General features: G+C 39.7%; 1 protein-coding gene across 3 annotated transcripts in view; it reads left to right on the plus strand.

Moving 5' to 3' along the window:
• LOC145996124 (coiled-coil domain-containing protein AGAP005037) overlaps nucleotides 1–17,348 on the plus strand; it is a 1,065,133-nt gene that overhangs the window by 329,592 nt on the left and 718,193 nt on the right. Inside the window, exon 1 of one of the 3 annotated variants that reach the window (XM_083132420.1) lies at nucleotides 10,792–10,804. The exons of the other annotated variants lie outside the window; for them this stretch is intronic. The gene's annotated coding sequence lies outside the window, so the exon portion shown is untranslated. Of the gene's footprint in view, nucleotides 1–10,791; nucleotides 10,805–17,348 lie in introns of those variants that run through there. 3 annotated transcript variants of the gene reach the window in all.

Raw genomic sequence — 17,348 nt, forward strand, 5'->3', positions numbered from 1 at the left:
ACTGTTACGTAATTATAAATAATTAGGTTTTTGTTTGCATTTTCTTGAGGTCATGTACTGAAAATGATATAACGATATGATATATATAATTTCATACTGTACCGAGCATATTCACTGTGTTCCCTCCTCTCTCTGTTCCTTGAATCTTCTATCTCTGTCCCTTTGTCTCATCTTCCCTCCTCTCTCTCACACACACAGCTTCACTCTTTCTCTCCCTTTCATTCTCTTTTCTGTACCATTCTATTTGTCTCTCACCTCTAGAACTTGTTTTCCCCATTTCTTACTCATTATTCTCTTATTACCGTGTTGTTCACCCTTTTTTATCTTCCACTCTGTTCTTGTTTCATCTCCAGCTCTGTTTTCCTCTTCTCACTTTCTCTGTGTTTCCTCTCACTTATTATTCTCTTATTACCTGGTTTTTACTTCCATCCTTTTTTTCCTTTCTTTTCCATCCCATTTTCTCTTCCTTTCATCTCAAGCTCTGTTTTCCTCTTCTCTCTTTCTATCTCTGTGTTTCCTCTCACTTATTATTTTCTTATTACCTGTTTTTTTCACTTTTTTTCACTTCCATTCTATTTTTCCTTTCTTTTCCGTCCTATGTTCTATTCCTTTCTTTTCTTTCATCTCAAGCACTGTTTTTCTTCTCTCTCTTTCTCTCTGTTTCTTTTTCACTTATTGAATGAAGAATTTGAGCAAGCACTCAAAGAAATGAGGAATGGGAAAGCAACGGGCACTGATGAAAGTCCTGTTGAACTTATCAAATGTCTGGAAGATGGAAAAAGAGAAATGCTACACTTATGCAATGAAATCTATGAGAAAGGGGATTGGCCACAAGATTTCACGGAGACTGTTTTGGTACCTCTGCAGAAGAAAAGCATTGCCAGAAAATGTTCTGAGTACAGGACAATCAGCGTGATATCTCACTCGGCAAAAATTCTTCTAAGAATTCTGAACAGACGCCTATACTCGAAGGTCAGTGGCGAGTTAGAGGAAGAACAGTTTGGTTTCAGGAAAGGAAGAGGTACAAGGGATGCAATTGGTTTACTGAGGACCATTGGGGAAAGATATTTAGAGAAAGGAAAGGAGGTGTTTGTAGTATTTGTAGATCTGGAGAAAGCCTTTGATAGAGTGAATTGGGTTAAACTCTCAGAAATTCTGAAGAAAATTCGGGTAGATTGGAAAGAGAGGAGACTTCTAAGCAACTTATATATGAATCAACGAGTTAAAGTGAGAACAGGAGACGAAATGACAGAAGGCTGTGAAATTGAAAGAGGAGTACGACAAGGATGCTGCCTATCGCCTACTTTGTTTAATATCTATTTAGAAGATATAGTGAAAAATTGTTTCCAGGGAACAGGAGGTGTCAAATTGGGAGGAAGAAGAATAAACTGCATAAGATTTGCTGATGACATGGCATTATTCGCTGAGGATGAAATAACCATACATAGTACGTTAGAAGAGTTAAACAGCAGCTGTGAGCAGTATGGGATGAAGACTAATGTAAAGAAGACAAAGGCAACGGTTATAGGACGGAAACCAAGGAATATTAATGTCAGAGCAAACAGTGAAAGAATCCAGCAAGTGGATAGCTTCAAGTACCTCGGATGCACTATAAGCAGTGACATGAGCTGCAACCAAGAAGTGAAAATGAGAATCGCAATAGCAAAAGAAGCTTTCAATAGAAGAAAAAATGTTTTTTGTGGACCCATGGACATAGGTCTAAGGAAGAGATTAGTGAAATGTTTTGTGTGGAGTGTAGCACTATATGGTGCAGAAACCTGGACGTTGAGAAGAAATGAAGAGAAACCACTCGAAGCTTTTGAAATGTGGACATGGCGAAAAATGGAGCGTGTAAAATGGACGGACAAGGTAAGAAACGAAGCCGTACTGAAAAGAGTTGGTGAAAAAGATCTACACTGGAGACCATCAAGAAGAGGAAAAGAAACTGGTTAGGACACTGTCTAAGAAGGAACTGCCAGCTAAGGGATGCCTTGGAGGGAATGGTTGAAGAGGAAAAGTCCGTGGAAGAAAGAGATATCAGCTTATGGATGATATTAAATTAACTGGGTCGTATGCTATTACGAAGCGTAAGGCGGAGAATAGGGAAAGCTGGAGATTGCAGTGAAAAACCTGCCAACTAGGCAGAAAACAATGAATGAATGAATGAATTCTCTTATTACCGGGTTGTAAGGGGTGATCTTTTCAGAATACACCACTTCCACGTAGTTTACCTTGGGCTGCATTCTTCCTGGCTAGCGAGGCTCTAGCATCTGGACCCACGACCAGTATGATCCTTTGTAGGACTGTGTTTTCTTCTTTTGTGTACAGAGTGCTCTTTAACAGCTGCAGATTTCACCATACGTATTTTAATCCTCAGATGTTTTAGTGGTTTCAGTCTTGGTAAGGAGTATCTCCACATATTGAATTTTAATGGAGAATGTTTTTTTTTATTAAGATCTGTTCTTCATATACTATGAAGGGGCAAATAACCTTAGTGCTGAGGCACTGGCCTTTTCATTTCAGTCATATTATATTATCTTATTTGTCTCCCTCTCCATTTCGTTCTTCTTCCTTCTACCTCCCATTTTTCTCACACGCCATCTACATTCACATTATATTTCTACATGTACTGGTTTTCACTTCATTTCCATTGTTATATGTGTGTTCGTGTTTTTCCATGATTTACTCTGCCTTGATTTTTCTTTTTCTTGGTTTCTTGTCTGGCCTCTTTCTTTCCCTCACTCTCTCTCTCCCCCCACGTACTTCTTTTCCCTACCCTCCCTTTGCTCCCTTCCTTTTCATCTCTGTCTGTTTTCCACTAGCTTTGTATTGCTGTTTCACTGTGTTTGTTTTCCATGTGATTTACTCTGCTTATCATCTTGTTTTTGTTTCTCTCTTTTCCTGTCTTGCTTGTTCTCTTTCTCTCCTCACGTACTTCTTTTCCCTACCCTCCCTCTGCTCCCTTCCTATTCCTCTCTCTATGTTTTCTACTACCTTTCTATTTCTGTGTTTTTCCTTTGATTTACTTTGTCTTTCACTTCGTTTCTCTTTTCTCTTTCCTCTCGCTCTCTCTCCTTTTCTCCACTTGGTTCCTCTCCCTCTGTTTCCTTCCTCTCCTCTACCTCGTACACAACCCACATACGTTTTTTACAACTCTCTCTCTCGGTTTTCACTATCTTTCTATTCCTCTCTGCCTTTCACTTTGATTCTCTTTTCCTTTTCTTGTCTCACAGTTTCTCCATCTCGATTTCTGTTTTGTCTTATTCACCCTTTCTATCTTCACTCTCCTTCCCCTGTCTCTCACACTGTATTGTTCTCTCATTTCTTTTCTTGCTTCGTTTCTCTCTTCTCCCCCTCTCTCTCTCACACACACACATCTTTTGTCCCACCGCGGCAAAACATCTTATCAAAGTTATTCGTCTCACTGGATTTTCCAGAAAACACAATCCGCTCTTCAAACTCCTTTATAGCTGCATCACATATTCAGTGGTTTAAGAGCCCGGATGAATTTTTACTGCTCTGCTCCCTCTCCTAAACACTAAGTGTCTAATCTTTAATTACTCCATTATTCAGCATGTAACATTGTTAACAGCTATGGTAACGAGATTAAAATTTTAAAGGTAACACTAATTAGGTTTTTACCCGTAGGACGAGCGAGGCACAGGAATGATGAATGAAGCATGTTTTTTGTTGGCATTGAATGTCGTCAGGAGAGTACGTTTTGATTGATGGACGCTCAGACTGAAATCTGTCCCTAATTAATTTGTGGCTTGCCTAGATGAAGGCTGCTCAATATATATATATATATATATATATATATATATATATATATATATATATATATAAATCAAGTAAGGTAAAAGGAAACACTCACCGGACAGTAGGAAAATTTTGAATTTTCCTACTGTCCGGTGAGTGTTTCCTTTTACCTTACTTGATTTTTACTTAGCCCTTTTGGCCCTCCTTGCTTTTATCCATTATATATATATATATATATATATATATATATATATATATATACGTGGGTCGTTCAAGTCAATCGGGGACTTTTTTTAAAAGAAAAAATAGAACAAATTTCAGGGTGGTAACTGGATTTATTTTTCCACATAAACTCCTTATAGTTATACACTTATCCCAGCGTTTAACTAACGCCTGGAATGCTTCGGCATAGAAAGATTTATCATTACGGCGGAACAATTGTAGGACAGCATTCTTCACTTCATCATCAGTGCTGAAATGTTTTCCTCCAAGGAATTCCTTCAGGGGTCCAAACAGGTGAAAATCACTTGGCTCTAAGTCAGGACTATTGGGAGGTGTGGTAATATCTCCCAGCCGATTTCCTGGAATCTTTGGAATGTGCGTTGAGCGGTATGCGGTCGTGCATTGTCTTGCAAAAAGAGAACACCCTTTGTGATGAAACCCGGACGTTTCTTCCGTAAACTCTTATGCACATCACTCAGAACACGGCAGTAATATTCACTGTTGATAGTGACACCATGGGGTAAAAATCAACGTGAATATTCCCCTGTTTATCCCAAAAGACACATTCCACGCGCTGAATGTTCCCAGGAATGACTACCGTGGGCTGTGATCCACCACGACCGGGATTGTCAGCAATAGAGATACGGCCATCTTTGAAGCGCTTACACCATTCAAATGTCTTACTGCGACAGTGTGTCTCATCACCGTACTGAGCCTGAAGTCTTCTGTAAATTTCAGCAGGTTTTCTGTCCTCGTTCACTAAAAACTTCATCACAACACGCTGTTCCATGTAGACGTTCACACTGATGTCCGCCATGTTGAATAACGGTCTATGCAGAAGCGTGGGAAATGAGCGCCGCCTACCAGTAACAGCACACAATTGCCAGTTCCTACTGCATACAAAACCTCCAGCCTGGGCGTCTATTTAAACCTGGAAAAAAATCCCCGATTGACTTCAACGTCCCTCGTGTGTGTGCACACACACACACACACATACACAGCGTGTCCGGTTTATGGTTATAATAAAAGAAACATGCACTACGAATACCTGCCACAGTCAAAACCTGTTTATGTATGGTAGTGCCATCTGTTGCCATTTACGAAAAACACGAGATGCAGTAAACAAACATGGCGGAGTGGACTCCACAACAGAAGGTGTTCTGTGTGTTATCATTTGTCGAATTGAAGTCCGTGACCCTAGAGGCTTATTTTTTTAGGATTTATTTATATTTAGAAGTCTATTGACGTTGTTAGTGACAGTGACGGAGCCAGTGTCTCGCATTTTGTGATGTGTAATGGCAAGGTATTGTGCATCAGGATACACCTTCATTCCCAATAAATTCTTCGTCAAACTGATTTTGGGACCGTTTTTTTATAGCTCTAAGCCGGACACCCTGTGTGTGTGTGTGTGTGTGTATATATATATATGGGTGTGTGTGTGTGTATATATATATGGGTGTGTGTGTGTGTGTGTGTGTGTGAAACGAGGCCATAATCAGACTGAGTTTCACCCGTGATTCGAACCCGAAACTCCTTCATTGACGTCAGCATGGGGGACATAATGTTTTCAGATAGGCTCTGCTACCTTGGATGGACACTGCAGACAAAGATCCTCCCTTCTTCTTTGGCTCTGTCCTTCCTTTTTTTATTTTCTTCCCTCCTTATTTATTTGTTGCCTTTTCTATGTTTTTTTTTCTCAGAATATATTTATTTCTCTCTCTCTCTCTCTCTCTTTCTCTCTCTCTCTCTCTCTCTCTCTCTCTCTCTCTCTCTCTCTCTCTGTTTCTGTCTCTCTTCTCTTCAAAGGCCTTCAACCTATCCCTCTTCTTGTCAAAATCTTGACCATTAGATTCTGGTGAATACATAGATATTTTTCTAGTTACTTACAGATATTGGATTAATTAGGAAATAACGTAAGAAAATCTAATATTTTTTGAGGAAACACAGGGCCTCCCCGATGGCGCAGTGGTATCGTCATCGCCTTGTAATCAGTGGGTCCCGGGTCCGATACCCGGCGGTGGCACATAGTAGTTCGGATTCAACTTTAAACTGTAGGTCCATTTCGATTAGCCTTCGTGTGCATAAAGTGGACTTAAAACACCAACTCAATCAATCAATGAAGAATGCCCTGAATATTTATTTCCGTCACTTGCGAACGCCTCACAAACAAATAACTGGTCATTCTTAAGGGATAATGTTTGCTGCTGTTATTTGCAGAAATTTCTTATCAAGAGTTCTTATATCTTGTTGAGAATGTAATTTAGAGTGCTCATGAAGCTTAAAAAGTGGTTTTCTTGTCAATATTTTACTACATAGAAATTTCATTTCTGTATTTCGGACTAAAGACTGTTGTAAACGCCATCTTTCCTCAGGACAAGCTATCTGCAAAGAGTTTTCTTCATGGCCACCAGTTGGCGTTGCTAGCGCTTGACACGTATCATTAGATAAGTATGCACATGCGCTAGAAGCCCGTCAGGAGTAGCAGCGGAAGAAGACGTCATTACAGCAAGCGAACGGCAAAGTTAGTCCGAGTATTTTTTGAACATCCCCCGGCTGCTCGCAGGATCCACCTCTAAGTAATCAGTCTTCTCAACTTCTGCCGAAATGTCCATTGCGTCACGGTGATCTTGAGTAGATTTATTCATTGTGCAGCAAGGATAAACAAGTAGCTCCGTTCCTTCATTTTGACTGCGCTTAACCTCTAAGCTATCAGTAATTGGATTCCCTATTTTCTCCGGATATCCCCAGCGGGGCTGTGTTATAAACTTTGCAAGAGTTTGATTGATATCAACGGCAACTTTGAAGGACAAATTGCTTGGTTAATCCGTGTGCTCTTGGAACAACGCTTCACTTCCGGAAAGTTCGATAGGCAGATAGATTTCTGTGGGGGTCGGGAGGAAAAGAAGATTATTCGTTAAAGGTATAAGAGGGACCAGACTCTGTGCTCTGGGGTGTAGAAATTGCGAGTGTACTTTAGCCTTGTCCAGGACTCATTCTCGGGTAAGTTCACAGCAGAGAACATACCTCTAACAACAAAATAAAATATGTACAGGGTGTTCATAAATTCCCGGTACAATTAGCAGTAACATTTACTACGACATGCTTGAACAGTACCTCCTTCCTTAGTTGGAGGAATTCCTGCCAGCCATAATTTTTTCAACAAGATGGGGCAGCCCCTCATTGGTCCAAGGATGTTCGAGGTCTTCCGGATAGTCATTTCCCTGGCAGGTGGATAGGCCGTGATGGACCTATTCCCTGGCCACCGCGCTCTCCTGATATCACACCCTTGGATTTCTTCTTCTGGGGATATGTCAAAGATTGCGTTTACCGCTCTCCTGTTCCAGATGTGGCTGCTCTTCGAAGAAGAATAACGGAGAGTGTCCTAACTGTTACTGGTGATATGCTGGGGCGGGTATGGGCAGAAGTGGATTACCGCCTTGATGTTCTGAGAGCAACTAGAGGGGCGCACATTGCGGTGTATGGCATATAAACGTGGAGAGTTGTAGCTCATTTTGCAATCAACAGCATTGTTCTATTGCATGCAGTTTCCGAGCTATGTTTTTTGTAATGGTAGCGGGACTTTATGAACACCCTGTATATATTAAAGAAGTGTTTTTTTTTTTTCAATTTTAGAACTACTTTATTGCTTACCGATTAAAAGCTGGGGCTCTAAAGGGGCTGTCCTCTAACACGACCAATGTTGCCAGTACCCTTTGTAATTTCAAAAAACTCACTTTTTTATGAATATTCCAGAATTAACACCATAAATCGTCTGTAATGCATAAAATACCAACACAGACGATTCATACACAACGAATATTTTTGCAAGCAACTCCACACCTGTCTTTTATCCATGCTTGTTTTTACACCGTATTAACTGCTGCTCCAATAGCGTAGTGGTTAGCACATCGCGCTACGACGCCAGGGGTTCCCGGGTTCGAATCCTGGCCTGGGCGTGGATGTTTGTGAGTGTTCATTCATAAATATCATCATATTATCACTCATCCCCATCTTCACAAATTAGACAAAATTGGCTTAAAAAGCGAAGTAAAATAGGGCAAATGAATCAATCAAACCTTTATTAACTTTTTTCCACATACTGAACGTCCATATAGAGCACGATTTTCTTGTTTAATGTGTCATTCAAAAATATTCACTTACGCTAATTCCATGCCTGGTGTAATATTCATATCTCAATTGTTTTTTTGGTACAAAAGTTGTGTATGTTCGAAGTTTTGGTTGAGTTACTTTTTGGACACCCTGTATAAGAGGCTAGGTGAACCCCGGGGCCGTGTTAACCCCTTAGACCACTCACCCATGCCGACTGGATAACCCCAGCTTCCAAGTTGGATAAATATTCGAGAAAGAAAAGCAGAGAGAGAGAGAGAGAGAGAGAGAGAGAGAGAGAGAGAGAGAGAGAGAGAGAAAGATACAGAACTAGGAGAGAGATTATTTTTTGTTGGAAAAGATGGAAGAAGGGTATGCAGATAGATTGATTGATTTAGTTTATTTTACTTCGCGTTTTGTGCCTATTTGCGAAGATGAGGATGAGTGATGAAATGATGAAATTGATGAATGGACATTCACAATCAACCAAGCCCGAGCGGGATTCGAACCCGGGACTCTTCGCGGAAGAAGATAGAGGAAGACTTCTCTCAGAAAACAATAAAAACTGGAAGAACAACAGATTGGTAGAAGAAAAGAAGATATTGGAAAAATAAGCAATTACTTTTCATCGAAGAAGCACAACATGAGAAAGAATTTAAGATTATTCTAATCGAAGGAAGAGTAAATATGTTTGTTGTGAGTGAGAGACATTTTGCATGATTTTACTTGTTCAGAAATGTACAGTGGTGAGAAGAAATACTAACCCCATAGGGCTACTGGTATGTAAGATTTAAGTGGGAGTATTTCTTTTCACCATTGTACATATCATTTCGAAGCTTCTTTTTTTTTTTTACTTAAATCACTTTCCTTGCCTTTCTCTGACAAATGGAGAAAGAGGATGTGTAATAATTAGATGAAGAAAGAACTAAAAAGAGAAGTGTAATAAATGTTCACAGAACCTAACCAGGAAACATAATGGTAAGGTACCTGTTAGCGAACAATACTTGATACATCCCATTAAAGATGTGCAAGGAATGGATCTATACACTAGCGCACGCAGGATTTTTTTCTGGGTGGCTGGAATTGTGGGATACACAAGAAAATACATTTGAGACTTTTCGCAATATTGAAATTGTACTCAAAGACAAATATATTAACTGGGGGATATTCTAATGGGTTTGCATTTACCACTTTATTTTTCGAGTTCTTTTCCTTTTCCATTTGTAAATTTTGAGTTTCTTAACATCATTTCTGGAGGGGATGTAGCCCCATCAGTTTTCCCTGCATACGCCAGTGGATCTGTGTAGGATGTTGAAGCCTTGTGTTGCCAGTTCAGGGGAAAACACAATGAAACCGAGGAGGCGAGTTTGTGAGATAACCGTTCGACCCGCTTGGCCAGCGAGCCTCTGATTTCAGGTAGATATTTGATAAAGCGTATTGGTATTCCCTTGTTAATAATACCAACACACTGACATTATTACATACACTGCACGATACTGATTATTATAATACTAGATGGCGCTGAGAGCGGCACTAATAATTTTTGAATGTGATTTTCAACTATCTAAGAGAAACTTAACAAATTCAAGCAAAAAAAATATAATTATTGCTTTTACTTTAGATAATATTATTAAGCTTTCTCTAATCATAGAACTCTTCACATTAAATCATCCTTAGGCTGAACTTGATTGTCTATGTCAGTTCAAGTTGTTCTTTTAAAATAGTATTGTTGAAATAATAGTATTCAGATAATTAAGATGTCAGTAGGCTGCATTCCTAGTGTATTATTATTATTGTATCCTTGGGAAAACTCTTGTACTGGATGCACGAGGTACGAATATCAGGTGCAACCGTCTATTTATATTTATATATTTATAATGCATCATATTGCATTATATACTTATGGTTATAATGCATTTTCTACAGGATGGCCATGAATTGTCGAACCAATTGCGCCACCTCATGGTTTAGAAGCCATACGTGACTAGCTGGATCATATGTTTGCAAGACGCTAGAAGGTGGCATTTGTGTATTGGTCACCACAGTCAACTGACCTCAATCCCAGTGGACTTTGTTATACGTAGATTGTGATACTTGAGGTGTAAGCTGTGAAAATCCGGGAAAGTATAACCACCACAACAACTGCTCTGAAGGCTCAGGTTTCTAGATTTGATTTCGTTTAAATCCACTTTATGCACAGTAAGGCTAATCGGGACTGGACCTACGGTTTAAAGTGGGATCCGAACCACTATGTGCCTCCATCGGGTAACAGGTTTTTAGAGGAATTCAAAGAAACATGTTGAAACGTTTGAGGAAGTGAGTTGGGATAGGTGGCAGCACGTTTGGCTTAAATGAAATGTGCTGTTGATCAGATCTTCAATTAGTTCCAGACATTTACGGCTACCAAGTACATTGGTGTTAATTTTAAATACCTCGCACAGGAGGTAAATTTACTTGGTGTGACCTTCTACATAATAATCTCAATTTGTTTTCTTGGAAAACTCGTGAGAGCATTTGACTTAATATGTATAATATATATATTTGAAGCCAGACAGGCTACTTGTTCGTGTTTGGTCTTTATTTTGTTTATTTGTAGTATATTTGTTGTGTTTATATTATATTTTTTGAATTGTGCTTGATATATTTTCTCTTTTTATTTACAGGTATGTATTCGATGCCTATGAGCTGTTACGATCGTCATAGTTTGCTAGTGAGGGTAAGTAAATGTGTAAATTATATAAATTACCAAATGCGCTTAAGTTGAAGGGATTTGCAAATCTGATTTCGCCGGCAAGCGGTATGCTTGCAACCGCTACGCAGGACGCGTTCGAGAAGCACAAAAAAAACAAATGAAGTCCAATACAGTCACCGCATGCTCTTGCATTCCTATTTTGAGACTTCCTCAAGCAGTGACGCTGTTTTAGATCCCTGAGAAAGTGAAATCGAACCCAGGGTCACTTGATTTCAAGGCAACACGGTTATTACTAGATTTTAGATTTTTAAACTACTTTTTCCTTTACAGGTATGTAAGAAATAATAAGTTATGTCAGCGTTTGGTTAAAAAAACGCAACTACTGATGAAGTTTTATAGTGCCTAAAAAACATATTTTGCTTTTTAGAACCTATTTAGGTATATGCACCTAAATCAAGCCTTTTTTAAAGGTTTTTATATATTTTTAAAGGTTTTACAGGATTTTTATGTCGCACAGAGGCATTTGCTTTGTTTGGGTACGAAAAATTCAATGACAAATATGTTTGAAACGTACTCTGTCGATTGCCCTTCCTCCAAGTCCATGGTGATTTTTCAAAGCTCTAAACAAAGCAAAATGTCTGGTGCCACTGTTACCTGTACAATCCAAAGTGGTCTGATCTGTGTGGTCTTGCTCATTTTCGCGTCACTTCGGTGCTTTGTGGCATTCGCGCCTGGCAAACTAACATTTCAGCATTGAAGTTTGCACCACTGACTATGTTTTTGTTGAAAGATTATTTTCAGCATGTAAGATGATCCTCAGAGACAAAATTGCTGAGTTTGGCTGTGGATAACATGAAAAAAAGATTTTTGCCTCACTATACGGCGAAGAGTGGATTTTAATAGCAAATTTCCAATGGTAAGTTCTGCCATGGACGTAAGGTTAGGCAACACACACAACGTTATGCAAGATAGTGTGTATTTCAGGATATAGGTCCCATTTTCATTGCCGGTGACTATACCTACATTTAATCAGCATGTTTCAGGACTATTTTAAGTCTTTCTGCAACCTATTTCAGGATTTTTCGAGCCTAATTTAAGGTTTTTAGGACCTATTTTAGCATTTTAGAACCTATTTTAGGATTTTTAGAACCTATTTTAGGATTTTTAGAATCTATTTTAGGATTTTTAGAGCCTATTTTATTTTAGGATTTTTAAAGCTTTTTGGATTTTTAGAGCCTATTTTAGGATTTTTAGAACCTATTTTAGGATTTTAGAACCTATTTTAGGATTTTTAGAGCCTATTTTAGGATTTTTAGAGCCTATTTTACGAACCTAAAAGCACACTTTTTAGAACCTAAAAATCAGAAGTCTAGTTGTCACCAAGCCCCTGGCTTGGTTTTGAAGCCAGTGGGCGGAGCTTAAGTTGGTCTGCATAAGATGGCCGCATCTACTGCAACCAATGACTTCAACTGACAGATGAACATCGTGTTTCAAGGGCATGTAGGCTGGAAGTAGCCTACAACTTCAAACGCGGAACTCGAGATTTACACTTCAACACTGGGGGAGGGGGGCTAGCTTTCTTATGAAGCAAAGGTAACTTTACACAATGCCATGAGCCATATACAGGTGGATGTGGGGGTAGGACCACACACATTCTATCGATCTCGGCCATATTGGTGGTGATGTGTTCAGCACCACGCTCTGTCCGCCTTTACCCCCAGGGTTGCCCCAGGTGCCTATTTAGTTGAGCCCCAGAGCCTTTTTATGCGGGAACAGGGCCAGAATAATTCCGATCTAAGGTCACCCATCCCAGGAATCGATCACAGGTCTCCCGAGTGGCAGTCAGTCGCCCTACCGACTATAGTGTCTCTCAACCTTAAAAGTCAGTATGGAACTAAATGGAGTACTTCCCTCTCTCTCTCTAATACATGAGTTTTGCCAAAAGCTCTGTCCTTCTCTGCCACCGCTGCGTTGCAAAATGTATAAGTCAAAAATTTCAAACAGTGAAATCATTATCCTGTAGATTTTTTATGCTCTATTTACTGACGGCATTATATAACCTGTCATAAATTCGTGTGATCTGAATTTTTCATAATTATGCAACTTTGCAAAACGCTTAATTTTTTTCTAGTAAATACTTTAAAAGCCATAAATATCAAACCGCTTGAACAACTTCGCCAGTTTTTTTTTTCTACGGGATCTATGATGTTTGTAGATATGATATTCTTCGCCTGAGTGAATTAATTTGCTTACGAGGAGAGCATTATATATATACACATTGGATATATTGTATAAATCATCAGACCGTAACACGAAAAAGTTGGTTAGCGAGAAACGTTTCGGTTTGTCGCGATACGAGAAAAGACGAAGCGAGAAAAGTGTTGACCATTGTTTGAAGTTATTTTTAGAATGCATTGTTACTCCACAGCACCGTTATTTATTCCGCAATCGTAGTTTGTTTATGCGGGCTGTCTCGCGTATCAAATTCATTGCGCGCCACCAAGATTGCAATTCAGATGCAGGCAGGTGCCTCGGTTCGTAGGAAGTTCAGTGTGCTTTATTTTCCGTAAAAAATGTATCTTGATGTTTGTTTTTGCATTTATTTAATTCTGTTTATGTAAAGGATACAACATTCAATGAAAGAAGTAACAATAGTTGCGTCGTTATTATACATATAATGCAAATGTAAAATGGTAAATAGTTACGTCGAAATATAAACATTTACATGCAAATCTTGAGATAACTATAGTCTTTTTTTTTTCCAAAATGCATCAAATACATAGATTTTGATGATTTCCTATACGATATTAAGGAAGTGAATTTGTCGCAATCATTAGCGATTAACAGCGACTCGATGCGACTCCGTTTGTTGATCTGGCAACGCCGCACTCCATTTAACCCATACTGACTTTTAAGGTTGAGACGCTCTGTAGACAACCGCTGTTGTTATGGCGTCTTCCAATGTTTTGGTCTGACTTCGCCGTTGGTATTACGTGACCCGGCCTCAGAAACAGCACGCAGGACATGCTCCACCCCTTTGACACCTCCGTGGTTGCACTAAGCAATCAGGGAGGACCGAAACCGTGCAGAAATCATACAAAGAGAGCAGAAGGGACGCACCATGCAGGGAAACGAACCGTGAACATCTGGTTCCATATACTGACCACTGGGTTACGAAACCCTTCTCTCCCTTTGCTCTGTGGTAGCAGAGGGTAATGTGCAACACCTTCTAGTGTCCGCCTACCCCTAATTACACGGGTACATGAAATGGGGTTAACGAGGCTAAAAAAGTACACTGATTACCAAAATGTGCAAAAGCCAACACCAAATTTTGGCATTAATTTGCAATTAGGTTTGCCGTGTTTATTCGCATCCAGAGGCCGTGTGTGTGTGATGCTAGAGAGAGAACCGCGGTTGCATATGTGAAATCGATATGAGCAAGTGGGGTGACGGGGGGGGGGGGGGGTAACGACCCCCGCGTCTCCCTCGGGTGTCGTTTCCTGGCTGACCCGTGTCGCGCGTCCCGTTCGTAATTAGCGCTGATGAACCCTACTTAACTCGCGTTATGCAGCGACAGCGCCAGAAGGTGAAACCTCTTAGACAGATGCTCCACGTGCTAGAATGCAACCCTTTTGCCGTAACTTTAAGGGTAGGGTTAGCCAAGAGGGAAAGGGGATACCGTGAAACGAGCTATGAACGAAAGGAATATACATGTGTCGGATAAACGCGATTAAGTGCGATACATCAAGTTCTGGATGAAGCACGAATGGCAGTATTATGTCTCGGATTCAGATGAAAGGAAATATCAAACAAATTAAATATGCTGACCAAGGCAGAAATTTATTTTATTATAAAAACATAAAGTAAACGTAACGTTTCAACCTTCTAGCAAGGTCTTCTTCAGACTCTGCACCAAGTACAAATGTAACAAGGTACAAAAACAGGACGATATATATACACAAACATTACTCCCCTCCAGACTATTAGAAAGTTGTTCTGGAACATTCTAGCAGGTGGCTTTCCCTTGTCAACTGTGCTTTCACCTAAAAGGCTAAACATGCGTATTTACTTCCATCTAGAATGTGGTTGGACTCTTTATCTCACGCTCTTTTTCCTTCATTCTTCTTCCTTCTTCTCTCCTCTTTCTCTCTTCTCCTTTCCACTCTTTCTAACACCTTCTACCATTCTTTGTTTAACTTCAGTCCCCCATTCCAGTTTATTGTGTCTTCCTCACCTTTATTCTCTATTTTTTTGGACTCCTTCCATTTTCTCACTAGCATTCTCTTCTCCCTTCCTATCTGCTTAGCCTCATCCCACTCTATGTCATGTCCTGTTTCTCTCGTGTGTTTAAATATCGACAAGGGAAAGCCACCTGCTAGAATGTTCCAGAACAACTTTCTAATAGTCGGGAGGGGAGTAATGTTTGTGTATACATACCGTCCTGTTTTTGTACCTTGTTACATTTGTACTTGGTGCAGAGTCTGAAGAAGACCTTGCTAGAAGGTTGAAACGTTACGTTTACTTTATGTTTTTATAATAAAATAAATGACTGTCTTGGTCAGCATATTTAATTTTTTCATATCATGGAAACAAGGCTTAATGGTGAAGCACTAAGGCAGTATTAAGTCTCGGATTGAGACCAAAATAAGTATCAAGCTCCCAATGAAGCTCAAAAGGAATATCAAGTTCCTGATTAGGCTTGAAAGTAATATCAAGCATTGGATAAAGCTCAAAGGAAATATCAAGTTCCGAATGAAGCTAAAACAAATATTAAGTTACGGATCTATCTAAAAGGCAGCATCAAGTTCAGGATTAAGTTGAAATGTATTAAGCACAGAAGCATTATTAAGTTTTGGGATTAGATTAATAGCAGTCAAGTTCCGAATCAAGCTAAAATATCAAGTTCCGGATCAAGATAAAATGCAGTATCACGTTCATTTTTGAACTAAGGTAATAGTAAGCAACGGATTAACCTCGAAGGCAGTTTCAAAATCTGGAATAAGCTCAGAAGCAGTATCAAGATCCGAAGAAAACTCTGAAATAGCACCAGGTCCCGGATTAAGGTAAAGTTCCGGATCAATTAATGAAACAATGTCAAGTTTCGCTTTTGGTTCGAAAGTAAAATCAAGCACTGGATGTAGCTAAAAGAAAATGCCAAGTTCCGAATAAAGCCAAAAAAATTATCAAGTTCAGGATCAACATTAAAGACAGTATCAAGTTCCACATGAAGATAAAAAAGTTGCAAGCATCGGATTAAGTGCGAAGGCAGTATCAAATTCTGGAATAAGTCCGAGAGCAACATCAACTTCCGGATCAAAAACGGAACGAATCTTCTATATATATAAAAATGGATGTATGTGTGTGTGGGTGTGTATATTTGTTTGTTCCGGCATAACTCTCGAACGCCTTGAGCAATTTCAACCAAACTTGGTACACACATCACTTGCAATCTGGAAATAAATACTGTGGGGGTAAGATACCCCTGGCACCCCTAGGGGTGGGGTGGGAAGGGGTGACATGTAAAAATAATCGAGAACCACCGATATTAAATTTCGCCACACAGACATCCGTGACTCTATGCAATCCGCACAACGTTTGTGTTTCTCGGGTTGTCTAACATTCAGGCTGTGTTGCGATTGGAATCCATAGTTTTCGTGACACAATGCGGTTCAACTCCAAGTTCATCACCTATCGGCATGGGGGAGGGGGTGAGAGGGGGTGAAAAATAAAATGCCACAAATGACCTAGATTAGTGTCGAATCCATAGTTTTTGGAGTCGCTAAGCTAATTGGTAACATTCACGATCACATTTGTTACATTTTACACTATAGTTAGAATTCATTATTTTCCTGTCTAATTCAGTCCCTACCAAAAGTTTAACACCACCTTGCCATGTGTTTTTCAGACAAACAGAAAAAGTACATATGCGGCTGCTTATCATGAAATAAACATCAACATCATACAAAAATGGAATTATTATGTAATGTTATTGAAAGGTACATGAAGATCAAGAAAGTGTATGGGCATATTAATGCACTTATAACTAATAGATGCAACTAAAGGTACAATTTGTAAAATCAATAAATCTGAACTTCGAAAATATACTTTGAAACAAACATTTCTCATGAAATTAGACGAATGAAGTGTGAAATTTTAATAGTCAATAGGCCCACCTTTAAGTTTGCACACGTTTTCTCATGCTGCGGACCAGTTTCTCCGAGATCTGTTCACGAAGTTCCCGGACATTCCTAGGCTGGCGTCTGGCTACAAGAAGACCAATGGTATTACACAGGTTTTCTATAGGATTCGGTCCGGACTTCGTGCTGGCCAAGGCAACAATGGGATTTCCCTCGCTTGAATCCAAGCCATTGTTGCTGCTGACGTGTGGCAAGTCGCGTGCGTTGTTCTGCTGTAAGACGAAGTACACGTTGTGGAGCTTCTGGGCGGACGGGAGCATGAAAAGCATTCAGCACTGAAAAGGACCTTAGCCCAACGTTCCATGGACCAGTTTATTTTATGTTTGCACCACTTCACACGATTTCTCTTATGTACATTGTTGAGCAATGGC

This window comes from Lepisma saccharinum, chromosome 12 (genome assembly GCF_977018435.1).
Source record: "Lepisma saccharinum chromosome 12, izLepSacc3.1, whole genome shotgun sequence".
NCBI lineage: Eukaryota > Metazoa > Arthropoda > Insecta > Zygentoma > Lepismatidae > Lepisma > Lepisma saccharinum.